The 25,782-nt window shown below is 42.7% G+C and overlaps 16 non-coding genes across 16 annotated transcripts; all 16 read left to right on the top strand.

The window, feature by feature from the left end:
- The first annotated feature begins 4,711 nt into the window (after positions 1-4,711).
- Positions 4,712-4,783, top strand: trnae-cuc (transfer RNA glutamic acid (anticodon CUC)). Its single transcript has one exon. It is a non-coding gene; the product is annotated as a tRNA-Glu (tRNA).
- Positions 4,784-5,937: 1,154 nt separating this feature from the next.
- trnae-cuc (transfer RNA glutamic acid (anticodon CUC)) lies at positions 5,938-6,009 on the top strand. Its single transcript has one exon. It is a non-coding gene; the product is annotated as a tRNA-Glu (tRNA).
- A 1,154-nt stretch (positions 6,010-7,163) lies between these two features.
- trnae-cuc (transfer RNA glutamic acid (anticodon CUC)) lies at positions 7,164-7,235 on the top strand. Its single transcript has one exon. It is a non-coding gene; the product is annotated as a tRNA-Glu (tRNA).
- Positions 7,236-8,389: 1,154 nt separating this feature from the next.
- trnae-cuc (transfer RNA glutamic acid (anticodon CUC)) lies at positions 8,390-8,461 on the top strand. The gene has a single exon. It is a non-coding gene; the product is annotated as a tRNA-Glu (tRNA).
- Positions 8,462-9,615: 1,154 nt separating this feature from the next.
- trnae-cuc (transfer RNA glutamic acid (anticodon CUC)) lies at positions 9,616-9,687 on the top strand. Its single transcript has one exon. It is a non-coding gene; the product is annotated as a tRNA-Glu (tRNA).
- Positions 9,688-10,841: 1,154 nt separating this feature from the next.
- On the top strand, positions 10,842-10,913 carry trnae-cuc (transfer RNA glutamic acid (anticodon CUC)). Its single transcript has one exon. It is a non-coding gene; the product is annotated as a tRNA-Glu (tRNA).
- Positions 10,914-12,067: 1,154 nt separating this feature from the next.
- On the top strand, positions 12,068-12,139 carry trnae-cuc (transfer RNA glutamic acid (anticodon CUC)). Its single transcript has one exon. It is a non-coding gene; the product is annotated as a tRNA-Glu (tRNA).
- A 1,154-nt stretch (positions 12,140-13,293) lies between these two features.
- On the top strand, positions 13,294-13,365 carry trnae-cuc (transfer RNA glutamic acid (anticodon CUC)). The gene has a single exon. It is a non-coding gene; the product is annotated as a tRNA-Glu (tRNA).
- Positions 13,366-14,519: 1,154 nt separating this feature from the next.
- trnae-cuc (transfer RNA glutamic acid (anticodon CUC)) lies at positions 14,520-14,591 on the top strand. Its single transcript has one exon. It is a non-coding gene; the product is annotated as a tRNA-Glu (tRNA).
- Positions 14,592-17,643: 3,052 nt separating this feature from the next.
- trnae-cuc (transfer RNA glutamic acid (anticodon CUC)) lies at positions 17,644-17,715 on the top strand. Its single transcript has one exon. It is a non-coding gene; the product is annotated as a tRNA-Glu (tRNA).
- Positions 17,716-18,869: 1,154 nt separating this feature from the next.
- On the top strand, positions 18,870-18,941 carry trnae-cuc (transfer RNA glutamic acid (anticodon CUC)). Its single transcript has one exon. It is a non-coding gene; the product is annotated as a tRNA-Glu (tRNA).
- A 1,154-nt stretch (positions 18,942-20,095) lies between these two features.
- Positions 20,096-20,167, top strand: trnae-cuc (transfer RNA glutamic acid (anticodon CUC)). The gene has a single exon. It is a non-coding gene; the product is annotated as a tRNA-Glu (tRNA).
- Positions 20,168-21,321: 1,154 nt separating this feature from the next.
- trnae-cuc (transfer RNA glutamic acid (anticodon CUC)) lies at positions 21,322-21,393 on the top strand. The gene has a single exon. It is a non-coding gene; the product is annotated as a tRNA-Glu (tRNA).
- Positions 21,394-22,547: 1,154 nt separating this feature from the next.
- trnae-cuc (transfer RNA glutamic acid (anticodon CUC)) lies at positions 22,548-22,619 on the top strand. Its single transcript has one exon. It is a non-coding gene; the product is annotated as a tRNA-Glu (tRNA).
- A 1,154-nt stretch (positions 22,620-23,773) lies between these two features.
- On the top strand, positions 23,774-23,845 carry trnae-cuc (transfer RNA glutamic acid (anticodon CUC)). Its single transcript has one exon. It is a non-coding gene; the product is annotated as a tRNA-Glu (tRNA).
- Positions 23,846-24,999: 1,154 nt separating this feature from the next.
- trnae-cuc (transfer RNA glutamic acid (anticodon CUC)) lies at positions 25,000-25,071 on the top strand. Its single transcript has one exon. It is a non-coding gene; the product is annotated as a tRNA-Glu (tRNA).
- Positions 25,072-25,782: the final 711 nt, after the last annotated feature.

Raw genomic sequence — 25,782 nt, 5'->3', positions numbered from 1 at the left:
AAATCATTTCTGACAGTTTCCGGTGTCTTTTTCTAAAGTTATTAATATTGTGATGACTTTTTAACCTAACATTTTGGTGCCGAAGGACCCGGAATCTCTCGAGCTGCGACGATTGGCATGGCGTACGATCAAAAGGGGCCATCAAAATCTGTCGACAGCGTTCTGACTTCAGGAACGGGGCCCAGATTGATCTGCGCTGTTCCAGAGTCCAGACGACGAGATTTCCCAGCCAGGGAAGGGCACTAGACTGGTGAGAGACCTCTTTTGAGTGAAATTTCTGTGTATACTAACAAGAGGTTAGCGAAAACGGTGTTTTTGGCGGCGGGTCGGGGACCTGATTTTTATGAGGCATAGGGGCCTCTAAAAATACTGCCTAAAGAGCAGTGCGTAAGACCAACATCTAACTCGGTCGGGGACCGGCTTTTGAATGTCAGAGGACTTTAAAAGTACAGAATTACGAGAAGGGGTTTCTATTTGGAAATTATTTTTAATGGTTGTGTTTTATGTTTGTCTAATGTTTGTCTAATGTTTGTCTGATGTTTATGTCTGTTCAATGTGGGGTTTCAAAATTGAGAGGAAAAATTTAAATTGTTCACTAAAGATCAGGCTAAAACCAAACTGTTAAAAAAGGAAACTTGTGTCCTGAGAGAAACTTAGGAAAGAAAAATAACTGACGAAAAATAGCAGAGGCGTGGTTAAGCTGAAATTTATGCTTAAATAATCTCTAAAAGATGCTTAATTGATGGGGAGACGTCCTCAAACTTAAGAAAATGGAGACAAATCTTGCGAAATAATAATACACGAAACTTAAAAAGAAGTAAATGGACTAATTTAAGACTAAAAGAAAACTGATTAAATGTCCAAAACGGGACAAGGTTCTAACAGGAGAGAAATGAAAAGGTAAAGAAAGCTATGTGAGGTTGGGGAGAAGTGGGGGCTGCAGCAGGGTGTGACTCTGTGTCTGTGTGACAGGCTGCAGCTCCCTGTGTGTGTCTCTGTGTGTGTGTGTGTGTGTGTCTGTGTCTGTGTGTGTAAAAGTTCTGCTGCAGTGTGGCTGCACGTTTACGAAGAGCTGCATGAGATGACAGGCTTAGTGAAGCCTAAGAGGGAGGTGTCTTCTCATTTGGAGACTACATGTCCGTGAGTTGAGGGTTGAATTTCCTCTCTGTTGAAGTTTTTGTTAAAATGATACAAATAGCAGCCGAAAGCTCTGTGTCTGTGTGTGACTCTCTGTGTGTGTGTGTAAGGCTACAGCGCTATGTGTGTGTGTGTGAAAGCGTGCTCCAGCAGTGGGTGCAGCGCTTTACGAGCGGCTGCAGGCTGAGAAGTGAGCTCTCCTTTTGGAGGAGACGTAGAAATGGAGAAATATAGTTTGTTCTATCATTCTAAGCCTGAATGAAGGCATAGAATCATAGAAGTTTAAATTGGGTTAATTCACCATTTAATTTGCAGATTACTTTTGTAACACTGTATTTGACTTGGATTGTATGGAAATGGGATTCCTGCAATTTGCGAGCATGAGATAAAATGATTGGGTTGTTTGTGACATAAATGTAAAACAAATCAATCATTTGTCCTTACTCTGTCTGTTGTGAAATCACTACTGATGATTGACAGCTTCAGAGGATGGGTTTCGTACAATGAAATTAGCGCCGCTGTATTTTTAGAATACAGTGGAAGGGGGTGTGTTCATTAGCCTACTGTCATTTGTATGTCAGTGATATTTTACACAGAAAGGATTGTATGCAGGAGTAACAAACCCGTTGTACAATCTTTTTAGAAAAGAAGAACTCTGAGTGCATATTAGCTATTCACACTGAAAATGTGTACATTTGTGATCAGTGTTGCTACCATTTAGGTTGTGAGTTAATTTGAAATGCACCAATTGAGCTTGGTTAGTTTAGTTTGAGGAGAAGTAATTCACACATTTGCAGTGATACACAAACCCACATGCAGATGATCTGAAGTTGTGTTTAATGTTAGTGGGTTTTTGTCTATGTGTAGTTTACGCATGGGAATTTATCCCACAATTTTCTTAAGACTTCTATGAGTCTTCATAGAGAGCATGCATTTGCGTTGCAGCATGCAAACAGAAGATTAGGAATCTCCTGAAGACTATATGATTAATCTGGAGACAATTTTCTGACAATTTTCTGACAATTTTCTGACAATTCTTTTGATTTGGGGAAATAGAGCTCAACAACAGTTGAGAAGGCATTATTTGATAGAATGATTCCTTTAAGTCCGATGTTTTGTGACTATGACTTATTGTTTATATACAATATATATATATATATATAAGTTCACTGAAGACTACTGTTTACATTGCAGGAGAGTTGCTGCACTGACAGTTTTTGTGTGGTGATACTTTAATAAGACCATAACCCACTTGGGTTGAAATGAGAACGTTTTTCAATGAGAAATTCTGTAGTCTAATCTACGGTGGGAGACAGAGTTTAACAGGTTTTGCCCCATCTAATCTGGTGATGGGAGGGGGGATCTCTGAGGGACATAGATATCCAACCCTAGAGAATCATTGAGTCAGACCTGCAGACTTGCCAGGGTGCGAAGGTCAAGAAGTGGGAGGGCCACTTATCTGGGGAGCCTGACTCTGGCAGCCTGACTCTTCCAGGGAGAAGTCAACAAGGAGGGGGTCTGATGACACGAAACCCCCACCCCTGTCGGCATGCAAAATAATGCTGTGAAGACCAGTGCCTCCAAGGAATCTGTTCCCCCTGGTGGCTAAGTTGAGCCATAGGAAGTTTTTATGGCTCAACAGGAGGGAGTAGGGGTATATGATACATCATGAGGATTAAATACTAAATACCCTTTAAAAAATTTTTTTAGTAGGAGCTTTCCGACATGTTGCAGATACAACATGAGAGGACCTATCCATTTGAAGTTGTTCATATGGATTTCATTCTTGGAGTGAACTAATGCCTGTTAAGTTAAGGCTCAAGAAAGCCATGGCCTGAATGACGGCCATTAGTCGAACTGTACATGAGAATCGTCTTCTTGTACGCTGCTGTTTTCTTCCTCTTCCCTCTCCTAAAGCAGGAACTGCTGAAACTGGGTAACCGGATCCTGAGTCGAGTGGTGAAACGTCATCACCCGTCAGGACGGGCCTTTTTTTTGCTGTCCAAATCAGGACACCGACAGCACCGGCAGCAGTAAAGGCTGCTGAATGATCTACTGCGTTCACCAGTTGCAGTGAAAGCTAGCAGAGAAATGCCAGGCTCGAGTAGTGCAGGAAGTCGGGCGGTACCACCACCTTTGCCCGCCGAAGTAATCAACTCATGCCTACTCGCCAGCCCAGCCTGAAGAATATGACTAGCCAAACTGACTTGCGACAACAAACTAGGAGAGGAGTCCGAGGAATGGAAGAGACTTTTTCATTACTGAGTCATGCTGACATAATCGCTGAGATTACGATTACGATTCCGACTATTACTGTCTTTGTACTGTTCTGTGTTTTCATTACCTGTATGTTTACGATGACACTGGAGTGTTTTATTTTGTTTACTGTTGAAGTTTCAAAATGATAAAAAAGGAGGGAAATGTGGGATTAATCCAAGTTTATCATTGTAAAAACTGCCAGAATCAGAATTAGAAAACTGCCTGTTATTCTCATGACATGCATTGGTGGTTCAGTGGTAGGAATCTCGCCTGCCACGCAGGAGGTTAAAACTGCTGACTTCCTGGTTGGTCAAATGGACCATTGTTTTTAGGCACATCTGTTCCAAGACCCCCATCACATGAAACTTCCTTGGAGAGACTCAGGGGGGTCGTCTGACAGCCGTCTCATTGTCTTTAAGGGTTTAAGACCATCTCATGACAACAAAACCCCCTTGACCATTTCTTAAAAGGATGTCTGTTGCTCTGCACACCACAGATAAGTTACTTACTAACTGAAAAGTCATAAGGTGTGACTTTTCAACTGTCATCTGATACCATGTCTGTGTGACCATCTGTTTCCTGTTTTTGTCAATTGACCATCTATACATTCACTGTTCCAAATATGGTCATTCCTGTCATCCTTTGCTTAATAAAAGCGCCAGTTCTGCAGACAGCCAGTTGAGAGAAGTTCTGACGAGCTAAGAGAAGGGCCGTGTTGCCTAAAGCTTCTCAGGATTCCTCTCCAAACTTCTGCAGAAGGCCATTGAAAATCATTTCTGACAGTTTCCGGTGTCTTTTTCTAAAGTTATTAATATTGTGATGACTTTTTAACCTAACATACTTTACTCAAACCACTATAGAACTGGGCGGGTCTTTCTGGAACTGTACTAAAGTGGTTCAAAACATACTTAGAGAACAGGAAGTACTTTGTGTCAACAGGTAACTTTACATCAGAGAAGACAAGAATCACATGTGGAGTTCCCCAAGGTTCCAGTCTGGGAGCTCTTCTGTTCAATATCTACATTTCTCGAGCTAAACAAAATTGTCTTTGGAGCCAAAGACAAACGATTACAGGTCACCACAGATACACCTAAAAACTAGCAACCAGCGCAGAAATCTGGGTGTTGTGATGGACTCACACCTAAACACATCAAGACAAAAACAAAGTCAGCCTACTACCACTTTAAAAATATATCAAGGTTAAAAGATCTGATGTCTCAACTGGGAAGAGTAGTCTGTGCATTCATCTATAGTAGATTGATTATTGTGACAACATTTTTACGGGTATTTCCAATTGACAGTACCTAGCGGCATCTCCCTGATGGTCTAGTGGTTAGGATTCGGCGCTCTCACCGCCGCGGCCCGGGTTCGATTCCCGGTCAGGGAACTGCTCTTTTTCTATGATACATTTCTCACAATATACACCAGAGGGTTTCAACAAGTTGAAAGATCAACGGCCACATGTACAAAGAGTGCGGTGTACAAGGATTGTGCGTACGCTCACGGTGGGATGTTCAAAAAGTGACTAGAATGTGAAAACTTGCCCTGGGTTGGATTCCCAGTCAGGGAACTGTGCTTTCCTTTACTAGATTTCTCACTCTACGCCTGCTGTCTGTTCTCCTGAGTTGTGCCCTTTCACATGAATTATCTGCCTCAACGCGATCATACAGAATTACGCCATAGGCGCTAATTGCTCCTCACAGGAATGTTGTTTGGCAGCGCCATCCCTACGTTCAAGGAACTCACAGTTTTCACAGTGTTCCACGGTGGTGGAACCGCCTGCCAGCTGCTATCAGAACAGCGATGTCCCTCTCTAACTTCAACAGGCTCTTGAAAGCATACGTTTTTGATTGGAGAAAAACTAATCTCCAGGTTCCTTTTGACATCTATAAAGACAAACTTCCCTCTCATAATTTACAAATAAGGAATGCAAGGAAGTACTACTTTTCTGACATCATCGCCAAAAAAAGTCATAGTGATATATTTTTGAATGCAGATGATGGGAAAAAAGTCAGTCTTATTGTTACTGGATATCAGTGTTGCACTTGATACAGTTGACCGAAATACTTTACTCAAACCACTATAGAACTGGGCGGGTCTTTCTGGAACTGTACTAAAGTGGTTCAAAACATACTTAGAGAACAGGAAGTACTTTGTGTCAACAGGTAACTTTACATCAGAGAAGACAAGAATCACATGTGGAGTTCCCCAAGGTTCCAGTCTGGGAGCTCTTCTGTTCAATATCTACATTTCTCGAGCTAAACAAAATTGTCTTTGGAGCCAAAGACAAACGATTACAGGTCACCACAGATACACCTAAAAACTAGCAACCAGCGCAGAAATCTGGGTGTTGTGATGGACTCACACCTAAACACATCAAGACAAAAACAAAGTCAGCCTACTACCACTTTAAAAATATATCAAGGTTAAAAGATCTGATGTCTCAACTGGGAAGAGTAGTCTGTGCATTCATCTATAGTAGATTGATTATTGTGACAACATTTTTACGGGTATTTCCAATTGACAGTACCTAGCGGCATCTCCCTGATGGTCTAGTGGTTAGGATTCGGCGCTCTCACCGCCGCGGCCCGGGTTCGATTCCCGGTCAGGGAACTGCTCTTTTTCTATGATACATTTCTCACAATATACACCAGAGGGTTTCAACAAGTTGAAAGATCAACGGCCACATGTACAAAGAGTGCGGTGTACAAGGATTGTGCGTACGCTCACGGTGGGATGTTCAAAAAGTGACTAGAATGTGAAAACTTGCCCTGGGTTGGATTCCCAGTCAGGGAACTGTGCTTTCCTTTACTAGATTTCTCACTCTACGCCTGCTGTCTCTTCTCCTGAGTTGTGCCCTTTCACTTGAATTATCTGCCTCAACGCGATCATACAGAATTACGCCATAGGCGCTAATTGCTCCTCACAGGAATGTTTTTTGGCAGCGCCATCCCTACGTTCAAGGAACTCACAGTTTTCACAGTGTTCCACGCTGGTGGAACCGCCTGCCAGCTGCTATCAGAACAGCGATGTCCCTCTCTAACTTCAACAGGCTCTTGAAAGCATACGTTTTTGATTGGAGAAAAACTAATCTCCAGGTTCCTTTTGACATCTATAAAGACAAACTTCCCTCTCATAATTTACAACTAAGGAATGCAAGGAAGTACTACTTTTCTGACATCATTGCCAAAAAAAGTCATAGTGATATATTTTTGAATGCAGATGATGGGAAAAAAGTCAGTCTTATTGTTACTGGATATCAGTGTTGCACTTGATACAGTTGACCGAAATACTTTACTCAAACCACTATAGAACTGGGCGGGTCTTTCTGGAACTGTACTAAAGTGGTTCAAAACATACTTAGAGAACAGGAAGTACTTTGTGTCAACAGGTAACTTTACATCAGAGAAGACAAGAATCACATGTGGAGTTCCCCAAGGTTCCAGTCTGGGAGCTCTTCTGTTCAATATCTACATTTCTCGAGCTAAACAAAATTGTCTTTGGAGCCAAAGACAAACGATTACAGGTCACCACAGATACACCTAAAAACTAGCAACCAGCGCAGAAATCTGGGTGTTGTGATGGACTCACACCTAAACACATCAAGACAAAAACAAAGTCAGCCTACTACCACTTTAAAAATATATCAAGGTTAAAAGATCTGATGTCTCAACTGGGAAGAGTAGTCTGTGCATTCATCTATAGTAGCTTGATTATTGTGACAACATTTTTACGGGTATTTCCAATTGACAGTACCTAGCGGCATCTCCCTGATGGTCTAGTGGTTAGGATTCGGCGCTCTCACCGCCGCGGCCCGGGTTCGATTCCCGGTCAGGGAACTGCTCTTTTTCTATGATACATTTCTCACAATATACACCAGAGGGTTTCAACAAGTTGAAAGATCAACGGCCACATGTACAAAGAGTGCGGTGTACAAGGATTGTGCGTACGCTCACGGTGGGATGTTCAAAAAGTGACTAGAATGTGAAAACTTGCCCTGGGTTGGATTCCCAGTCAGGGAACTGTGCTTTCCTTTACTAGATTTCTCACTCTACGCCTGCTGTCTGTTCTCCTGAGTTGTGCCCTTTCACATGAATTATCTGCCTCAACGCGATCATACAGAATTACGCCATAGGCGCTAATTGCTCCTCACAGGAATGTTGTTTGGCAGCGCCATCCCTACGTTCAAGGAACTCACAGTTTTCACAGTGTTCCACGGTGGTGGAACCGCCTGCCAGCTGCTATCAGAACAGCGATGTCCCTCTCTAACTTCAACAGGCTCTTGAAAGCATACGTTTTTGATTGGAGAAAAACTAATCTCCAGGTTCCTTTTGACATCTATAAAGACAAACTTCCCTCTCATAATTTACAACTAAGGAATGCAAGGAAGTACTACTTTTCTGACATCATCGCCAAAAAAAGTCATAGTGATATATTTTTGAATGCAGATGATGGGAAAAAAGTCAGTCTTATTGTTACTGGATATCAGTGTTGCACTTGATACAGTTGACCGAAATACTTTACTCAAACCACTATAGAACTGGGCGGGTCTTTCTGGAACTGTACTAAAGTGGTTCAAAACATACTTAGAGAACAGGAAGTACTTTGTGTCAACAGGTAACTTTACATCAGAGAAGACAAGAATCACATGTGGAGTTCCCCAAGGTTCCAGTCTGGGAGCTCTTCTGTTCAATATCTACATTTCTCGAGCTAAACAAAATTGTCTTTGGAGCCAAAGACAAACGATTACAGGTCACCACAGATACACCTAAAAACTAGCAACCAGCGCAGAAATCTGGGTGTTGTGATGGACTCACACCTAAACACATCAAGACAAAAACAAAGTCAGCCTACTACCACTTTAAAAATATATCAAGGTTAAAAGATCTGATGTCTCAACTGGGAAGAGTAGTCTGTGCATTCATCTATAGTAGATTGATTATTGTGACAACATTTTTACGGGTATTTCCAATTGACAGTACCTAGCGGCATCTCCCTGATGGTCTAGTGGTTAGGATTCGGCGCTCTCACCGCCGCGGCCCGGGTTCGATTCCCGGTCAGGGAACTGCTCTTTTTCTATGATACATTTCTCACAATATACACCAGAGGGTTTCAACAAGTTGAAAGATCAACGGCCACATGTACAAAGAGTGCGGTGTACAAGGATTGTGCGTACGCTCACGGTGGGATGTTCAAAAAGTGACTAGAATGTGAAAACTTGCCCTGGGTTGGATTCCCAGTCAGGGAACTGTGCTTTCCTTTACTAGATTTCTCACTCTACGCCTGCTGTCTCTTCTCCTGAGTTGTGCCCTTTCACTTGAATTATCTGCCTCAACGCGATCATACAGAATTACGCCATAGGCGCTAATTGCTCCTCACAGGAATGTTTTTTGGCAGCGCCATCCCTACGTTCAAGGAACTCACAGTTTTCACAGTGTTCCACGCTGGTGGAACCGCCTGCCAGCTGCTATCAGAACAGCGATGTCCCTCTCTAACTTCAACAGGCTCTTGAAAGCATACGTTTTTGATTGGAGAAAAACTAATCTCCAGGTTCCTTTTGACATCTATAAAGACAAACTTCCCTCTCATAATTTACAACTAAGGAATGCAAGGAAGTACTACTTTTCTGACATCATTGCCAAAAAAAGTCATAGTGATATATTTTTGAATGCAGATGATGGGAAAAAAGTCAGTCTTATTGTTACTGGATATCAGTGTTGCACTTGATACAGTTGACCGAAATACTTTACTCAAACCACTATAGAACTGGGCGGGTCTTTCTGGAACTGTACTAAAGTGGTTCAAAACATACTTAGAGAACAGGAAGTACTTTGTGTCAACAGGTAACTTTACATCAGAGAAGACAAGAATCACATGTGGAGTTCCCCAAGGTTCCAGTCTGGGAGCTCTTCTGTTCAATATCTACATTTCTCGAGCTAAACAAAATTGTCTTTGGAGCCAAAGACAAACGATTACAGGTCACCACAGATACACCTAAAAACTAGCAACCAGCGCAGAAATCTGGGTGTTGTGATGGACTCACACCTAAACACATCAAGACAAAAACAAAGTCAGCCTACTACCACTTTAAAAATATATCAAGGTTAAAAGATCTGATGTCTCAACTGGGAAGAGTAGTCTGTGCATTCATCTATAGTAGCTTGATTATTGTGACAACATTTTTACGGGTATTTCCAATTGACAGTACCTAGCGGCATCTCCCTGATGGTCTAGTGGTTAGGATTCGGCGCTCTCACCGCCGCGGCCCGGGTTCGATTCCCGGTCAGGGAACTGCTCTTTTTCTATGATACATTTCTCACAATATACACCAGAGGGTTTCAACAAGTTGAAAGATCAACGGCCACATGTACAAAGAGTGCGGTGTACAAGGATTGTGCGTACGCTCACGGTGGGATGTTCAAAAAGTGACTAGAATGTGAAAACTTGCCCTGGGTTGGATTCCCAGTCAGGGAACTGTGCTTTCCTTTACTAGATTTCTCACTCTACGCCTGCTGTCTGTTCTCCTGAGTTGTGCCCTTTCACATGAATTATCTGCCTCAACGCGATCATACAGAATTACGCCATAGGCGCTAATTGCTCCTCACAGGAATGTTGTTTGGCAGCGCCATCCCTACGTTCAAGGAACTCACAGTTTTCACAGTGTTCCACGGTGGTGGAACCGCCTGCCAGCTGCTATCAGAACAGCGATGTCCCTCTCTAACTTCAACAGGCTCTTGAAAGCATACGTTTTTGATTGGAGAAAAACTAATCTCCAGGTTCCTTTTGACATCTATAAAGACAAACTTCCCTCTCATAATTTACAACTAAGGAATGCAAGGAAGTACTACTTTTCTGACATCATCGCCAAAAAAAGTCATAGTGATATATTTTTGAATGCAGATGATGGGAAAAAAGTCAGTCTTATTGTTACTGGATATCAGTGTTGCACTTGATACAGTTGACCGAAATACTTTACTCAAACCACTATAGAACTGGGCGGGTCTTTCTGGAACTGTACTAAAGTGGTTCAAAACATACTTAGAGAACAGGAAGTACTTTGTGTCAACAGGTAACTTTACATCAGAGAAGACAAGAATCACATGTGGAGTTCCCCAAGGTTCCAGTCTGGGAGCTCTTCTGTTCAATATCTACATTTCTCGAGCTAAACAAAATTGTCTTTGGAGCCAAAGACAAACGATTACAGGTCACCACAGATACACCTAAAAACTAGCAACCAGCGCAGAAATCTGGGTGTTGTGATGGACTCACACCTAAACACATCAAGACAAAAACAAAGTCAGCCTACTACCACTTTAAAAATATATCAAGGTTAAAAGATCTGATGTCTCAACTGGGAAGAGTAGTCTGTGCATTCATCTATAGTAGATTGATTATTGTGACAACATTTTTACGGGTATTTCCAATTGACAGTACCTAGCGGCATCTCCCTGATGGTCTAGTGGTTAGGATTCGGCGCTCTCACCGCCGCGGCCCGGGTTCGATTCCCGGTCAGGGAACTGCTCTTTTTCTATGATACATTTCTCACAATATACACCAGAGGGTTTCAACAAGTTGAAAGATCAACGGCCACATGTACAAAGAGTGCGGTGTACAAGGATTGTGCGTACGCTCACGGTGGGATGTTCAAAAAGTGACTAGAATGTGAAAACTTGCCCTGGGTTGGATTCCCAGTCAGGGAACTGTGCTTTCCTTTACTAGATTTCTCACTCTACGCCTGCTGTCTCTTCTCCTGAGTTGTGCCCTTTCACTTGAATTATCTGCCTCAACGCGATCATACAGAATTACGCCATAGGCGCTAATTGCTCCTCACAGGAATGTTTTTTGGCAGCGCCATCCCTACGTTCAAGGAACTCACAGTTTTCACAGTGTTCCACGCTGGTGGAACCGCCTGCCAGCTGCTATCAGAACAGCGATGTCCCTCTCTAACTTCAACAGGCTCTTGAAAGCATACGTTTTTGATTGGAGAAAAACTAATCTCCAGGTTCCTTTTGACATCTATAAAGACAAACTTCCCTCTCATAATTTACAACTAAGGAATGCAAGGAAGTACTACTTTTCTGACATCATTGCCAAAAAAAGTCATAGTGATATATTTTTGAATGCAGATGATGGGAAAAAAGTCAGTCTTATTGTTACTGGATATCAGTGTTGCACTTGATACAGTTGACCGAAATACTTTACTCAAACCACTATAGAACTGGGCGGGTCTTTCTGGAACTGTACTAAAGTGGTTCAAAACATACTTAGAGAACAGGAAGTACTTTGTGTCAACAGGTAACTTTACATCAGAGAAGACAAGAATCACATGTGGAGTTCCCCAAGGTTCCAGTCTGGGAGCTCTTCTGTTCAATATCTACATTTCTCGAGCTAAACAAAATTGTCTTTGGAGCCAAAGACAAACGATTACAGGTCACCACAGATACACCTAAAAACTAGCAACCAGCGCAGAAATCTGGGTGTTGTGATGGACTCACACCTAAACACATCAAGACAAAAACAAAGTCAGCCTACTACCACTTTAAAAATATATCAAGGTTAAAAGATCTGATGTCTCAACTGGGAAGAGTAGTCTGTGCATTCATCTATAGTAGCTTGATTATTGTGACAACATTTTTACGGGTATTTCCAATTGACAGTACCTAGCGGCATCTCCCTGATGGTCTAGTGGTTAGGATTCGGCGCTCTCACCGCCGCGGCCCGGGTTCGATTCCCGGTCAGGGAACTGCTCTTTTTCTATGATACATTTCTCACAATATACACCAGAGGGTTTCAACAAGTTGAAAGATCAACGGCCACATGTACAAAGAGTGCGGTGTACAAGGATTGTGCGTACGCTCACGGTGGGATGTTCAAAAAGTGACTAGAATGTGAAAACTTGCCCTGGGTTCGATTCCCAGTCAGGGAACTGTGCTTTCCTTTACTAGATTTCTCACTCTACGCCTGCTGTCTCTTCTCCTGAGTTGTGCCCTTTCACTTGAATTATCTGCCTCAACGCGATCATACAGGATTACGCCATAGGCGCTAATTGCTCCTCACAGGAATGTTGTTTGGCAGCGCCATCCCTACGTTCAAGGAACTCACAGTTTTCACAGTGTTCCACGCTGGTGGAACCGCCTGCCAGCTGCTATCAGAACAGCGATGTCCCTCTCTAACTTCAAGAGGCTCTTGAAAGCATACGTTTTTGATTGGCGAAAAACTAATCTCCAGGTTCCTATTGACATATATAAAGACAAACTTCCCTCTCATAATTTACAACTAAGGAATGCAAGGAAGTACTACTTTTCTGACATCATTGCCAAAAAAAGTCATAATGATATATTTTTGAATGCATACGATGGGAAAAAAGTCAGTCTTATTGTAACTGGATATCAGTGTTGCACTTGATACAGTTGACCGAAATATTTTACTCAAACCACTATAGAACTGGGCGGGTCTTTCTGGAACTGTACTAAAGTGGTTCAAAACATACTTAGAGAACAGGAAGTACTTTGTGTCAACAGGTAACTTTACATCAGAGAAGACAAGAATCACATGTGGAGTTCCCCAAGGTTCCAGTCTGGGAGCTCTTCTGTTCAATATCTACATTTCTCGAGCTAAACAAAATTGTCTTTGGAGCCAAAGACAAACGATTACAGGTCACCACAGATACACCTAAAAACTAGCAACCAGCGCAGAAATCTGGGTGTTGTGATGGACTCACACCTAAACACATCAAGACAAAAACAAAGTCAGCCTACTACCACTTTAAAAATATATCAAGGTTAAAAGATCTGATGTCTCAACTGGGAAGAGTAGTCTGTGCATTCATCTATAGTAGCTTGATTATTGTGACAACATTTTTACGGGTATTTCCAATTGACAGTACCTAGCGGCATCTCCCTGATGGTCTAGTGGTTAGGATTCGGCGCTCTCACCGCCGCGGCCCGGGTTCGATTCCCGGTCAGGGAACTGCTCTTTTTCTATGATACATTTCTCACAATATACACCAGAGGGTTTCAACAAGTTGAAAGATGAACGGCCACATGTACAAAGAGTGCGGTGTACAAGGATTGTGCGTACGCTCACGGTGGGATGTTCAAAAAGTGACTAGAATGTGAAAACTTGCCCTGGGTTCGATTCCCAGTCAGGGAACTGTGCTTTCCTTTACTAGATTTCTCACTCTACGCCTGCTGTCTCTTCTCCTGAGTTGTGCCCTTTCACTTGAATTATCTGCCTCAACGCGATCATACAGGATTACGCCATAGGCGCTAATTGCTCCTCACAGGAATGTTGTTTGGCAGCGCCATCCCTACGTTCAAGGAACTCACAGTTTTCACAGTGTTCCACGCTGGTGGAACCGCCTGCCAGCTGCTATCAGAACAGCGATGTCCCTCTCTGACTTCAAGAGGCTCTTGAAAGCATACGTTTTTGATTGGAGAAAAACTAATCTCCAGGTTCCTTTTGACATCTATAAAGACAAACTTCCCTCTCATAATTTACAACTAAGGAATGCAAGGAAGTACTACTTTTCTGACATCATTGCCAAAAAAAGTCATAATGATATATTTTTGAATGCAGATGATGGGAAAAAAGTCAGTCTTATTGTTACTGGATATCAGTGTTGCACTTGATACAGTTGACCGAAATATTTTACTCAAACCACTATAGAACTGGGCGGGTCTTTGTGGAACTGTACTAAAGTGGTTCAAAACATACTTAGAGAACAGGAAGTACTTTGTGTCAACAGGTAACTTTACATCAGAGAAGACAAGAATCACATGTGGAGTTCCCCAAGGTTCCAGTCTGGGAGCTCTTCTGTTCAATATCTACATTTCTCGAGCTAAACAAAATTGTCTTTGGAGCCAAAGACAAACTATTACAGGTCACCACAGATACACCTATAAACTAGCAACCAGCGCAGAAATCTGGGTGTTGTGATGGACTCACACCTAAACACATTAAGACAAAAACAAAGTCAGCCTACTACCACTTTAAAAATATATCAAGGTTAAAATATCTGATGTCTCAACTGGGAAGAGTAGTCTGTGCATTCATCTATAGTAGCTTGATTATTGTGACAACATTTTTATGGGTATTTCCAATTGACAGTACCTAGCGGCATCTCTCTGATGGTCTAGTGGTTAGGATTCGGCGCTCTCACCGCCGCGGCCCGGGTTCGATTCCCGGTCAGGGAACTGCTCTTTTTCTATGATACATTTCTCACAATATACACCAGAGGCTTTCAACAAGTTGAAAGATCAACGGCCACATGTACAAAGAGTGCGGTGTACAAGGATTGTGCGTACGCTCACGGTGGGATGTTCAAAAAGTGACTAGAATGTGAAAACTTGCCCTGGGTTGGATTCCCAGTCAGGGAACTGTGCTTTCCTTTACTAGATTTCTCACTCTACGCCTGCTGTCTGTTCTCCTGAGTTGTGCCCTTTCACATGAATTATCTGCCTCAACGCGATCATACAGAATTACGCCATAGGCGCTAATTGCTCCTCACAGGAATGTTGTTTGGCAGCGCCATCCCTACGTTCAAGAAACTCACAGTTTTCACAGTGTTCCACGCTGGTGGAACCGCCTGCCAGCTGCTATCAGAACAGCGATGTCCCTCTCTAACTTCAACAGGCTCTTGAAAGCATACGTTTTTGATTGGAGAAAAACTAATCTCCAGGTTCCTTTTGACATCTATAAAGACAAACTTCCCTCTCATAATTTACAACTAAGGAATGCAAGGAAGTACTACTTTTCTGACATCATTGCCAAAAAAAGTCATAGTGATATATTTTTGAATGCAGATGATGGGAAAAAAGTCAGTCTTATTGTTACTGGATATCAGTGTTGCACTTGATACAGTTGACCGAAATACTTTACTCAAACCACTATAGAACTGGGCGGGTCTTTCTCGAACTGTACTAAAGTGGTTCAAAACATACTTAGAGAACAGGAAGTACTTTGTGTCAACAGGTAACTTTACATCAGAGAAGACAAGAATCACATGTGGAGTTCCCCAAGGTTCCAGTCTGGGAGCTCTTCTGTTCAATATCTACATTTCTCGAGCTAAACAAAATTGTCTTTGGAGCCAAAGACAAACGATTACAGGTCACCACAGATACACCTACAAACTAGCAACCAGCGCAGAAATCTGGGTGTTGTGATGGACTCACACCTAAACACATCAAGACAAAAACAAAGTCAGCCTACTACCACTTTAAAAATATATCAAGGTTAAAAGATCTGGGGCCTCATGTACTAAGAGTGCGTGGATTTCAACTTGAATCCGTGCGTGGAATTAACAAGAACGCAACAATTCATATGTACAAAACTGTGCGTGCGCCCAAATCCACGCAGGTTTCTCTGTACATCCCAATCAGCGTGGATTTGAGCGCACATGCGGGAGCACAACACTCCGCCCCGTCTCCTCCCTCAAATATGTTTGAATATGATAATGAAGATAATTATCCATTAAAAACTGCTCATCCTAACAAGAAATGTGCAAAAAGTAAAACAAATTTAAAAAAAAAACATCGGCTCTGAGCTGGGTGTCGGACTCCAGTCCTCGAGGGCCGGTGTCCCTGCAGGTTTTAGATGTTTCTCTGCTTCATTGCACCATGATACAAGTGACTGTGTCATCAACAGAACTATCCAGACTTTGATGACAAGTTGGTGACGATGATTAATTAGAATCAGGTGTGTTAAAGCAGGGAAACATGTAAAACATGCAGGACACCGGCCTTTTTGGGATTCAGTTTGACACCTACATTATGGTGTTCTTTGCTCTGCGTTGCGTTCGGTGAAGAGTTGTGGTTTTATTATGATCGTACGGGTTTGTTAATGTTTATGGGCAGCGTTAGTGCATCATTACACTCTGCTTTTCTTGTTTGTATTTTAAGAACCGACATCAGAATTTTTGGTGGATGAAAAACGGCTCCTCGTTCTGCTTTATTGTCATGCATATTATATACTAACGGATTAAGACCAATGTACACGTTTATTGAGTCTTACACATGGATGTCCGTGATCACCTCTCTCATAAGTATAACAATGTGAACAAAATACATTTATATTTAAAACATGAAGCATTACGATCTGATTCCTCTGCTGCAGAAATAAAGACAATTTGTGCCGGCGGGATTATCGAGGTGCAAACGTGAGAAATAAAGAGCAAAGTTGCTCTAACTCGGAGTGTTTCATCCGCAGGAGGAGAGACCGGTGTCGCCTGCCACACCTCCCCTGAAAATGGGTCTTTTTACCTGCCAAAAATTGATTGAAGGCCAAATACAGTTAATGAAAGGTTGTTTAAATATGACTTGATCTCATTCTTGAGCTTCATAATCTGAAATCTGACGTTTTAGCGCTCTCGTTCAGCGGGCTGCTGTGCGCGCTCCCGCGGCAACAAATCAGAAGAAATCAGATTCTGGCAGGCAATCACTTTTTGGCACAACACCGGTTTTTGCTTCAAAATTAATTTTAATGTATTTCTGTCCAGACACAGTTATGGGATGTTTAGGGTCTGGCTTTTATCTCCAGTAGTCCTCCCATACGGTCGTCATGACGACAGACAGATGTCCGACCTGCAGCTCCAGCTGAAGCATCATGTTGGTCTGAACCGGAGCAGCTGGTCCAGTTCAGGCAGAGATCCAGGAGGATCCTCTTGGTACCTGAACCAGCTGATGGTCCAGTCTTAGTCCTGGACCAGCAGATGCGTTTGGTGCCTGAGGACTCGCTCCTGATCCTGCATCAGCAGGTTCCTCTAATGGAGCCAAAGCTCCATCAGGATTTGCAGGTTCCATCGTTGAGCTCCTTTAGTTGTTTGTTCAGATCATGTGGTTGATTGTGAGATTGTTGCAGCTCCACTCTTGTGTAATTTATCTGGTGATGTCGGGATTGTCGTGTCCTTCACGTGGTCGTGAACTTATGTTGACGTTAAGTTTCCTCATATTCTGCACTTCACTGCATCACCAGTGAGTGTCGCCAACGGACAAAACCTCAGAAAAGTGCGTGAACCAGCCTTAATGTTTGAGTGACGGACCGCAGCTTTCTACGTTCACGTCATTCTTTGTACATCCGACCGTGAGCGTTAAAAGTGGCGTACGCACGTTTTTTGTGCGCCGCACTCTTAGTACATAAGGCCCCTGATGTCTCAACTGGGAAGAGTAGTCTGTGCATTCATCTATAGTAGCTTGATTATTGTGACAACATTTTTACGGGTATTTCCAATTGACAGTACCTAGCGGCATCTCCCTGATGGTCTAGTGGTTAGGATTCGGCGCTCTCACCGCCGCGGCCCGGGTTCGATTCCCGGTCAGGGAACTGCTCTTTTTCTATGATACATTTCTCACAATATACACCAGAGGGTTTCAACAAGTTGAAAGATCAACGGCCACATGTACAAAGAGTGCGGTGTACAAGGATTGTGCGTACGCTCACGGTGGGATGTTCAAAAAGTGACTAGAATGTGAAAACTTGCCCTGGGTTGGATTCCCAGTCAGGGAACTGTGCTTTCCTTTACTAGATTTCTCACTCTACGCCTGCTGTCTCTTCTCCTGAGTTGTGCCCTTTCACTTGAATTATCTGCCTCAACGCGATCATACAGAATTACGCCATAGGCGCTAATTGCTCCTCACAGGAATGTTTTTTGGCAGCGCCATCCCTACGTTCAAGGAACTCACAGTTTTCACAGTGTTCCACGCTGGTGGAACCGCCTGCCAGCTGCTATCAGAACAGCGATGTCCCTCTCTAACTTCAACAGGCTCTTGAAAGCATACGTTTTTGATTGGAGAAAAACTAATCTCCAGGTTCCTTTTGACATCTATAAAGACAAACTTCCCTCTCATAATTTACAACTAAGGAATGCAAGGAAGTACTACTTTTCTGACATCATTGCCAAAAAAAGTCATAGTGATATATTTTTGAATGCAGATGATGGGAAAAAAGTCAGTCTTATTGTTACTGGATATCAGTGTTGCACTTGATACAGTTGACCGAAATACTTTACTCAAACCACTATAGAACTGGGCGGGTCTTTCTGGAACTGTACTAAGGTGGTTCAAAACATACTTAGAGAACAGGAAGTACTTTGTGTCAACAGGTAACTTTACATCAGAGAAGACAAGAATCACATGTGGAGTTCCCCAAGGTTCCAGTCTGGGAGCTCTTCTGTTCAATATCTACATTTCTCGAGCTAAACAAAATTGTCTTTGGAGCCAAAGACAAACGATTACAGGTCACCACAGATACACCTAAAAACTAGCAACCAGCGCAGAAATCTGGGTGTTGTGATGGACTCACACCTAAACACATCAAGACAAAAACAAAGTCAGCCTACTACCACTTTAAAAATATATCAAGGTTAAAAGATCTGATGTCTCAACTGGGAAGAGTAGTCTGTGCATTCATCTATAGTAGCTTGATTATTGTGACAACATTTTTACGGGTATTTCCAATTGACAGTACCTAGCGGCATCTCCCTGATGGTCTAGTGGTTAGGATTCGGCGCTCTCACCGCCGCGGCCCGGGTTCGATTCCCGGTCAGGGAACTGCTCTTTTTCTATGATACATTTCTCACAATATACACCAGAGGGTTTCAACAAGTTGAAAGATCAACGGCCACATGTACAAAGAGTGCGGTGTACAAGGATTGTGCGTACGCTCACGGTGGGATGTTCAAAAAGTGACTAGAATGTGAAAACTTGCCCTGGGTTCGATTCCCAGTCAGGGAACTGTGCTTTCCTTTACTAGATTTCTCACTCTACGCCTGCTGTCTCTTCTCCTGAGTTGTGCCCTTTCACTTGAATTATCTGCCTCAACGCGATCATACAGGATTACGCCATAGGCGCTAATTGCTCCTCACAGGAATGTTGTTTGGCAGCGCCATCCCTACGTTCAAGGAACTCACAGTTTTCACAGTGTTCCACGCTGGTGGAACCGCCTGCCAGCTGCTATCAGAACAGCGATGTCCCTCTCTGACTTCAAGAGGCTCTTGAAAGCATACGTTTTTGATTGGAGAAAAACTAATCTCCAGGTTCCTTTTGACATCTATAAAGACAAACTTCCCTCTCATAATTTACAACTAAGGAATGCAAGGAAGTACTACTTTTCTGACATCATTGCCAAAAAAAGTCATAATGATATATTTTTGAATGCAGATGATGGGAAAAAAGTCAGTCTTATTGTTACTGGATATCAGTGTTGCACTTGATACAGTTGACCGAAATATTTTACTCAAACCACTATAGAACTGGGCGGGTCTTTGTGGAACTGTACTAAAGTGGTTCAAAACATACTTAGAGAACAGGAAGTACTTTGTGTCAACAGGTAACTTTACATCAGAGAAGACAAGAATCACATGTGGAGTTCCCCAAGGTTCCAGTCTGGGAGCTCTTCTGTTCAATATCTACATTTCTCGAGCTAAACAAAATTGTCTTTGGAGCCAAAGACAAACTATTACAGGTCACCACAGATACACCTATAAACTAGCAACCAGCGCAGAAATCTGGGTGTTGTGATGGACTCACACCTAAACACATTAAGACAAAAACAAAGTCAGCCTACTACCACTTTAAAAATATATCAAGGTTAAAATATCTGATGTCTCAACTGGGAAGAGTAGTCTGTGCATTCATCTATAGTAGCTTGATTATTGTGACAACATTTTTATGGTTATTTCCAATTGACAGTACCTAGCGACATCTCCCTGATGGTCTAGTGGTTAGGATTCGGCGCTCTCACCGCCGCGGCCCGGGTTCGATTCCCGGTCAGGGAACTGCTCTTTTTCTATGATACATTTCTCACAATATACACCAGAGGCTTTCAACAAGTTGAAAGATCAACGGCCACATGTACAAAGAGTGCGGTGTACAAGGATTGTGCGTACGCTCACGGTGGGATGTTCAAAAAGTGACTAGAATGTGAAAACTTGCCCTGGGTTGGATTCCCAGTCAGGGAACTGTGCTTTCCTTTACTAGATTTCTCACTCTACGCCTGCTGTCTGTTCTCCTGAGTTGTGCCCTTTCACATGAATTATCTGCCTCAACGCGATCATACAGAATTACGCCATAGGCGCTAATTGCTCCTCACAGGAATGTTGTTTGGCAGCGCCATCCCTACGTTCAAGGAACTCACAGTTTTCACAGTGTTCCACGCTGGTGGAACCGCCTGCCAGCTGCTATCAGAACAGCGATGTCCCTCTCTAACTTCAACAGGCTCTTGAAAGCATACGTTTTTGATTGGAGAAAAACTAATCTCCAGGTTCCTTTTGACATCTATAAAGACAAACTTCCCTCTCATAATTTACAACTAAGGAATGCAAGGAAGTACTACTTTTCTGACATCATTGCCAAAAAAAGTCATAGTGATATATTTTTGAATGCAGATGATGGGAAAAAAGTCAGTCTTATTGTTACTGGATATCAGTGTTGCACTTGATACAGTTGACCGAAATACTTTACTCAAACCACTATAGAACTGGGCGGGTCTTTCTGGAACTGTACTAAAGTGGTTCAAAACATACTTAGAGAACAGGAAGTACTTTGTGTCAACAGGTAACTTTACATCAGAGAAGACAAGAATCACATGTGGAGTTCCCCAAGGTTCCAGTCTGGGAGCTCTTCTGTTCAATATCTACATTTCTCGAGCTAAACAAAATTGTCTTTGGAGCCAAAGACAAACGATTACAGGTCACCACAGATACACCTAAAAACTAGCAACCAGCGCAGAAATCTGGGTGTTGTGATGGACTCACACCTAAACACATCAAGACAAAAACAAAGTCAGCCTACTACCACTTTAAACATATATCAAGGTTAAAAGATCTGATGTCTCAACTGGGAAGAGTAGTCTGTGCATTCATCTATAGTAGCTTGATTATTGTGACAACATTTTTACGGGTATTTCCAATTGACAGTACCTAGCGGCATCTCCCTGATGGTCTAGTGGTTAGGATTCGGCGCTCTCACCGCCGCGGCCCGGGTTCGATTCCCGGTCAGGGAACTGCTCTTTTTCTATGATACATTTCTCACAATATACACCAGAGGGTTTCAACAAGTTGAAAGATCAACGGCCACATGTACAAAGAGTGCGGTGTACAAGGATTGTGCGTACGCTCACGGTGGGATGTTCAAAAAGTGACTAGAATGTGAAAACTTGCCCTGGGTTCGATTCCCAGTCAGGGAACTGTGCTTTCCTTTACTAGATTTCTCACTCTACGCCTGCTGTCTCTTCTCCTGAGTTGTGCCCTTTCACTTGAATTATCTGCCTCAACGCGATCATACAGGATTACGCCATAGGCGCTAATTGCTCCTCACAGGAATGTTGTTTGGCAGCGCCATCCCTACGTTCAAGGAACTCACAGTTTTCACAGTGTTCCACGCTGGTGGAACCGCCTGCCAGCTGCTATCAGAACAGCGATGTCCCTCTCTGACTTCAAGAGGCTCTTGAAAGCATACGTTTTTGATTGGAGAAAAACTAATCTCCAGGTTCCTTTTGACATCTATAAAGACAAACTTCCCTCTCATAATTTACAACTAAGGAATGCAAGGAAGTACTACTTTTCTGACATCATTGCCAAAAAAAGTCATAGTGATATATTTTTGAATGCAGATGATGGGAAAAAAGTCAGTCTTATTGTTACTGGATATCAGTGTTGCACTTGATACAGTTGACCGAAATACTTTACTCAAACCACTATAGAACTGGGCGGGTCTTTCTCGAACTGTACTAAAGTGGTTCAAAACATACTTAGAGAACAGGAAGTACTTTGTGTCAACAGGTAACTTTACATCAGAGAAGACAAGAATCACATGTGGAGTTCCCCAAGGTTCCAGTCTGGGAGCTCTTCTGTTCAATATCTACATTTCTCGAGCTAAACAAAATTGTCTTTGGAGCCAAAGACAAACGATTACAGGTCACCACAGATACACCTAAAAACTAGCAACCAGCGCAGAAATCTGGGTGTTGTGATGGACTCACACCTAAACACATCAAGACAAAAACAAAGTCAGCCTACTACCACTTTAAAAATATATCAAGGTTAAAAGATCTGATGTCTCAACTGGGAAGAGTAGTCTGTGCATTCATCTATAGTAGATTGATTATTGTGACAACATTTTTACGGGTATTTCCAATTGACAGTACCTAGCGGCATCTCCCTGATGGTCTAGTGGTTAGGATTCGGCGCTCTCACCGCCGCGGCCCGGGTTCGATTCCCGGTCAGGTAACTGCTCTTTTTCTATGATACATTTCTCACAATATACACCAGAGGCTTTCAACAAGTTGAAAGATCAACGGCCACATGTACAAAGAGTGCGGTGTACAAGGATTGTGCGTACGCTCACGGTGGGATGTTCAAAAAGTGACTAGAATGTGAAAACTTGCCCTGGGTTGGATTCCCAGTCAGGGAACTGTGCTTTCCTTTACTAGATTTCTCACTCTACGCCTGCTGTCTGTTCTCCTGAGTTGTGCCCTTTCACATGAATTATCTGCCTCAACGCGATCATACAGAATTACGCCATAGGCGCTAATTGCTCCTCACAGGAATGTTGTTTGGCAGCGCCATCCCTACGTTCAAGGAACTCACAGTTTTCACAGTGTTCCACGCTGGTGGAACCGCCTGCCAGCTGCTATCAGAACAGCGATGTCCCTCTCTAACTTCAACAGGCTCTTGAAAGCATACGTTTTTGATTGGAGAAAAACTAATCTCCAGGTTCCTTTTGACATCTATAAAGACAAACTTCCCTCTCATAATTTACAACTAAGGAATGCAAGGAAGTACTACTTTTCTGACATCATTGCCAAAAAAAGTCATAGTGATATATTTTTGAATGCAGATGATGGGAAAAAAGTCAGTCTTATTGTTACTGGATATCAGTGTTGCACTTGATACAGTTGACTGAAATACTTTACTCAAACCACTATAGAACTGGGCGGGTCTTTCTGGAACTGTACTAAAGTGGTTCAAAACATACTTAGAGAACAGGAAGTACTTTGTGTCAACAGGTAACTTTACATCAGAGAAGACAAGAATCACATGTGGAGTTCCCCAAGGTTCCAGTCTGGGAGCTCTTCTGTTCAATATCTACATTTCTCGAGCTAAACAAAATTGTCTTTGGAGCCAAAGACAAACGATTACAGGTCACCACAGATACACCTAAAAACTAGCAACCAGCGCAGAAATCTGGGTGTTGTGATGGACTCACACCTAAACACATCAAGACAAAAACAAAGTCAGCCTACTACCACTTTAAAAATATATCAAGGTTAAAAGATCTGATGTCTCAACTGGGAAGAGTAGTCTGTGCATTCATCTATAGTAGCTTGATTATTGTGACAACATTTTTACGGGTATTTCCAATTGACAGTACCTAGCGGCATCTCCCTGATGGTCTAGTGGTTAGGATTCGGCGCTCTCACCGCCGCGGCCCGGGTTTGATTCCCGGTCAGGGAACTGCTCTTTTTCTATGATACATTTCTCACAATATACACCAGAGGGTTTCAACAAGTTGAAAGATCAACGGCCACATGTACAAAGAGTGCGGTGTACAAGGATTGTGCGTACGCTCACGGTGGGATGTTCAAAAAGTGACTAGAATGTGAAAACTTGCCCTGGGTTCGATTCCCAGTCAGGGAACTGTGCTTTCCTTTACTAGATTTCTCACTCTACGCCTGCTGTCTCTTCTCCTGAGTTGTGCCCTTTCACTTGAATTATCTGCCTCAACGCGATCATACAGGATTACGCCATAGGCGCTAATTGCTCCTCACAGGAATGTTGTTTGGCAGCGCCATCCCTACGTTCAAGGAACTCACAGTTTTCACAGTGTTCCACGCTGGTGGAACCGCCTGCCAGCTGCTATCAGAACAGCGATGTCCCTCTCTGACTTCAAGAGGCTCTTGAAAGCATACGTTTTTGATTGGAGAAAAACTTATCTCCAGGTTCCTTTTGACATCTATAAAGACAAACTTCCCTCTCATAATTTACAACTAAGGAATGCAAGGAAGTACTACTTTTCTGACATCATTGCCAAAAAAAGTCATAGTGATATATTTTTGAATGCAGATGATGGGAAAAAAGTCAGTCTTATTGTTACTGGATATCAGTGTTGCACTTGATACAGTTGACCGAAATATTTTACTCAAACCACTATAGAACTGGGCGGGTCTTTGTGGAACTGTACTAAAGTGGTTCAAAACATACTTAGAGAACAGGAAGTACTTTGTGTCAACAGGTAACTTTACATCAGAGAAGACAAGAATCACATGTGGAGTTCCCCAAGGTTCCAGTCTGGGAGCTCTTCTGTTCAATATCTACATTTCTCGAGCTAAACAAAATTGTCTTTGGAGCCAAAGACAAACGATTACAGGTCACCACAGATACACCTAAAAACTAGCAACCAGCGCAGAAATCTGGGCTTTGTGATGGACTCACACCTAAACACATCAAGACAAAAACAAAGTCAGCCTACTACCACTTTAAAAATATATCAAGGTTAAAAGATCTGATGTCTCAACTGGGAAGAGTAGTCTGTGCATTCATCTATAGTAGCTTGATTATTGTGACAACATTTTTACGGGTATTTCCAATTGACAGTACCTAGCGGCATCTCCCTGATGGTCTAGTGGTTAGGATTCGGCGCTCTCACCGCCGCGGCCCGGGTTCGATTCCCGGTCAGGGAACTGCTCTTTTTCTATGATACATTTCTCACAATATACACCAGAGGGTTTCAACAAGTTGAAAGATCAACGGCCACATGTACAAAGAGTGCGGTGTACAAGGATTGTGCGTACGCTCACGGTGGGATGTTCAAAAAGTGACTAGAATGTGAAAACTTGCCCTGGGTTCGATTCCCAGTCAGGGAACTGTGCTTTCCTTTACTAGATTTCTCACTCTACGCCTGCTGTCTCTTCTCCTGAGTTGTGCCCTTTCACTTGAATTATCTGCCTCAACGCGATCATACAGAATTACGCCATAGGCGCTAATTGCTCCTCACAGGAATGTTGTTTGGCAGCGCCATCCCTACGTTCAAGGAACTCACAGTTTTCACAGTGTTCCACGCTGGTGGAACCGCCTGCCAGCTGCTATCAGAACAGCGATGTCCCTCTCTAACTTCAAGAGGCTCTTGAAAGCATACGTTTTTGATTGGCGAAAAACTAATCTCCAGGTTCCTTTTGACATCTATAAAGACAAACTTCCCTCTCATAATTTACAACTAAGGAATGCAAGGAAGTACTACTTTTCTGACATCATTGCCAAAAAAAGTCATAATGATATATTTTTGAATGCATACGATGGGAAAAAAGTCAGTCTTATTGTAACTGGATATCAGTGTCGCACTTGATACAGTTGACCGAAATATTTTACTCAAACCACTATAGAACTGGGCGGGT

This window comes from Cololabis saira, chromosome 5 (genome assembly GCF_033807715.1).
Source record: "Cololabis saira isolate AMF1-May2022 chromosome 5, fColSai1.1, whole genome shotgun sequence".
Classification (NCBI taxonomy): domain Eukaryota; kingdom Metazoa; phylum Chordata; class Actinopteri; order Beloniformes; family Belonidae; genus Cololabis; species Cololabis saira.
Note: the sequence above shows the minus strand (reverse complement) of the source record. Positions and strands in the feature narration are given on the sequence as shown.